The sequence below is a fragment of the Neltuma alba genome, unplaced genomic scaffold (assembly GCF_004799145.2).
Source record: "Neltuma alba isolate B1F8T4 unplaced genomic scaffold, ASM479914v2 tig00013240_pilon, whole genome shotgun sequence".
NCBI lineage: Eukaryota > Viridiplantae > Streptophyta > Magnoliopsida > Fabales > Fabaceae > Neltuma > Neltuma alba.
In genome coordinates this window covers 1-4,704 of record NW_021637536.1, presented here as the reverse complement: position 1 = coordinate 4,704, position 4,704 = coordinate 1, and the positions used below count along the sequence as shown (strand labels likewise).

The window sequence follows — 4,704 nt, the reverse complement described above, 5'->3', positions numbered from 1 at the left end:
TCCCAACGGTGTGCCTGGCTTTGGTTTTGAGAGCGAGGGGGGACTTGTACAAGAGGCAAGTCCCTATTCGCTTGCCACGTGGTGAGGACCACCGCACGTGCTGGATTCCAAGCTTGACCGGCGGAGAGTCGGCCTAAACTTGATTAGGCCCGAACTATATTTAGCAAAAAGGCCTGTTAACGTATTCTGACCCAAAAAACTAAAAACTACTTCCTCTTCCGATGCTTAATATAACAACTAGTTAACTAATTTAAGTATATTAAAAAAATTAATTAATTTAATTATTTATGATAAATGTATATTTAAAATATTCTTTCCAATAAGGTGTATTAGCTAGAATTATCATCTCTACAAGAACTATCTCAGAAAAAATAGATAATATAAGAAACAAATAGATTATGATTTTATATTTAGGACCAGAATAAAATTCAAATAGCTCTTATATTAAGGACCATATGTAGTATTAATTAATAGTATTATATAAGAAAATAATACTCCTTACTCGATCCTTAGATAAGACTTATTTATAATTAGATTAAATTAAAAAGTTAGATAAGTTAATCAATTATAAAGAATATGACATGTTTTTACTAAAACATCACAATCATATTTCCTTAACATTTCTCCCCTCCCTCTCCTACTTGATTATGGTTGAGAGAGTATTAATAGAGGTAATAAAAAAAATTGATAAATATGAGAAATATATCTTATATTTAATACCAAAATTAAGTCAACATTAAGTTCTATATTAAGAATCGAATAGTATATTTTATATGGATCACATATATATATATATATATATATATAAATGAAAGGTGATGAAATGAACATTGCATAATTATCTAATCATGTGAATTTCATTACTGGATTCAAAATTTTTCATTTCATGTGGATAATAGATTTTAATTTTCCTTCTTTAATTCTTTTTTCCTCCAAGAATTAACCATATAAAATCAAAAGCTAGTAGTAAACATACGAGAAATTTAACACCTGTCTTAATTTATATAAACCAGGTAAATTAGTTATCTATAAAAAACTATTCCATAATTTTTTTTAAAAACATATTGTTGCACTTAGATTGTTATTGTATTTTATTATTGTTTTGAGGGACCAGTAGTAGTAATTTGAGGAAAAAAAAATAAATATGAAAATAAAATACTTGAAGTTTTATACTTTATAGCAAGTTAAATCCTCCATCTAATTAATCACTTCATTATCTAAGATACAGGAAACAAAGTAATCATATCCGAGTATTGGCCAAAATACTAATAATTTCGAACCTCATGGCATTCCATTCAATTCCACCGAAAGGCCTACATAAATCCAGATCAACACGAAACTTGACCACTCTCTCAACACCACCGCACACACCATTGCATGGCTCCTATTATTACCACAATCCCTATGCAGGCCGCAGCTAGTGGATCCAGAAACATGTGTAATTTTGGTCTATCTCTCTGCAAAGAGATAACTAATTAATTGCCTGGCATGGACGGCTTCATTTTTCTCTCTCTTAGCCAAGTCTTGTTGATGCTTCACTCACAAGTTTTGACAGTCTAATGACATAAAAGCTCTTCTACAACTAGAAAGTTGCAACTTCGATCATGCTTTTACAATGTCAGTTATTAGTGCCTGATGATCTAATTTTCTTTTTAAAAAAAAAAAACAAGAAGAAGCTGGCATGTAAAATTTAGTGATGCATGGTACAAGATGGAATTTTCAAGCCCGTCTAGGATAACGAACGCTGAGCAATCTGATATCATCAATCACTGGCCCGCACAAAGAACCAGAGTTATCATTCTTCATGGTGTAAAACGAACTGAAGAACATGATACGCGTACGTGGCGACACTGCTTTGAATCGGAGCTTCCCTCGAACGAATCCTCCTTTGCCTTTAGATTCATACGGCACCTTCACTGTGTCTCTGCCTGCGAATGCCTCTACCACCATTGATCCTTCGCACTTGTTACTGGCGTCACCCACGGCGAACGTCAGGTCGTACACCTTTCCGACGATGGTTCGGACCACTTGTGCGATGGCGCTTTCTCTTCCGGCCACGATTTCGATGGCTCTTTTTCCTTCCGGCACCGAGAAGTGGTCGGAATCGATGTATTTTACGGCTTTGAGAGATTCGACGATCCATCCTGGTAAAGGACTGTGAGCGTCCTCGATGTGAGGCGGAATTAGAACTCCCCATGTTGTATTGGGCAAGATCAATGGGCCCTCCTCAAAGTTCCCGTTTTTCAACAGATTCGCTGCACTCCAATGCAAACAGACCACTTAGACGACGTCGTTTTGAGGGCATGCATTAAATATCCACGTGTATTAAATTTGCATCTATTCCACTTGTATTATGTATGATTAATACACCTTTTTAGTAGTAACCTAATTAACAATAGATTTAAATATTAGTTAAATTACTTAATTGTATAAAAATACATAAGTATTTTTTTAATTCCTTTCCTTCTTTACTAGCTATTTGATTACCTGGTGGAAAATATCAAATATGTTAATTTGGGAAAACACTGATAAATATGTGAAATAAGTCTTACATATATGACTAATATTAAACTTTTAATTAGGTTCTACGTTAAGGATTAGAGGAATATTTTTCATTTTGTTTGTTTGGACTTATATCAGTTTATTTAAGTTGGTGAATTTGTAGTTAGTTATAATTGCATCCAAATTTGTGTTAATTTATCAACAGTCTATATGATGGACTTTTGAGTTCACTGCTCGCACAATTTATGAACCTATGACTTGACTTGTTATTAAAGTCTCAACTAGAAGAAAAGTATATTTAACCCAACTCAACCCTTAAATTCGGTAAGTTAACTTATAAGCCACCTCAACACATATATTTTAATTAAGGTTTATTAATTTATTATCTTGTCTGGTATTCTTTTGCCAGCTTTTTTGGACATGCATCAAGGTGTGCATGTGTGTCATGTGTCAAACAAGTGTGTCCTCACATGTTTGAATTTACTATGTATGCCTTGATCTAAATGTCATCGGATTTTCTAGGTCACAGATATTATATCTTTATATTTCTAATTTTTTTCCCTCTAGCATATACTTGGAGGGAAAAAATGAGAAAAAAATGAAATAGGAAACTCCAAAAAATTATTGGGAGTTTTCTCCCTAATTTTTTTTCCCATCCAAACATGACCTAACGTAATTGCCAAAGAAAGATCAGATATACCTGAGGTTCTCCTTGGAAGGAAAGAAGCTTCAAAGCAACGGAATCAATAAGCGGGCCACAAGCCGGGTCCTCCTCGACTCCCGGGTTGTGGATCACGATTTCCAGTTCCGGATAGTCCGCTCGGAACCCGCACGAGAAAGACTCGCACCCGTTGCTACCGTACATAGTCTGAATCGGAATCACTCCCCAGTCCGCCTTCTCTGTCGTTGGCACCACCGAGATGTTGAGCTTCTCCTCTTGGGCGCACGTCCTTGACGCGCTGAACGTTAGCGAGTAGAAGCCACCCTTCACCAGCTTCACTTTCTGTTTGATATAAGCTTCGTTGCCGAGCCTGACGGCGTAGGATCCCTCCGGCACCACCAGCACCATGTCGCCTTGCTTCTGGCCGGATTTGATGTACTCGACAAAACCCTGCGTCGTCCAGTTGGGGATTGCATCGTTGCCCACCACCACCGACCCTTTCAGTTGCGACGGCTTGGGGCCTTTCTCGAAGTTACCATTCGGCAATAAACCTGCAATACTTTTTCTTTTGTTAGAATATATACTCTTAACAAATTAGATAAAAATATGAGTTTGCTATTTTTTAAAAGATTTTAAAAAAATAAACCCCTTATTTTAAACTGTATTTCCGCAGCTTATATTTTGTTATCAAACAGTTTAATTTTTTTTTATATCATCAATGATGGAATGTAAAGTGTGGTTGAAATTATTCATTTTTCAGATATTGACTTTGGAAAAAATGAGCGATGAGTTATAAATGGTATAATTTGTTTTTTATTGTTTACATGTAATAAGCTAGCCAGAAAGAAGGAGAGTATAATTTCTGCTCCTATTGGTCATATATGGGCACGTGTCTTTTACTTGCTCTATATTTGATTTTTGCAAAGTGTTTAATTATTGAAAGTTTTATTAGGAAAAGCTAATCTAACGGAAGCAGAAAAGGTTTCAGAGAAGAATAAAGATAACATTCCAAAGATAACTTAGAAGCCCCGAAACAGCCAGTCAAACAATATTGAAAATATCGCAAATTAAATTAATAAGGGAGGGGATCTTTGGGAACTCATAAAATAATATCTAAAAAAGTTAAAAAATATTATAATGATAATAATATGCATAAATATGGGTAAAGATATAAGGAACGTGCAGACGTTGCAGGGCGCACATGGATAAGTCACATGCAAGTAAGTAAAAAGAAGCGTATTGTTGATGTCTTTCGAGAAGCTTGCATCATGCCATGTCATTTAATTATTATCTCTAATTCTTAATATAAGAATTAATTAAAAATTTATTTTATCTTAAATATAAGATATCAATTCATTTTGTATCTCATTTATTTTCTCAAAATACTCCTATTACTTGTAAATGGTTCCTACTAATTCATAATTCTGATTATTCAATACACATGATGAAGAGAATAGTTTAAGAAAGATCAACACACAATTTAATAAATAACTAACTTAACTATTTTTTTAATATTATCAAATTAGTTATCTAACTACTCT

The 4,704-nt window shown here is 34.3% G+C and overlaps 1 pseudogene; it reads right to left on the bottom strand.

The window, feature by feature from the left end:
• Positions 1-1,661: 1,661 nt before the first annotated feature.
• Positions 1,662-3,714, bottom strand: LOC114735592 (uncharacterized; annotated as a pseudogene).
• Positions 3,715-4,704: the final 990 nt, after the last annotated feature.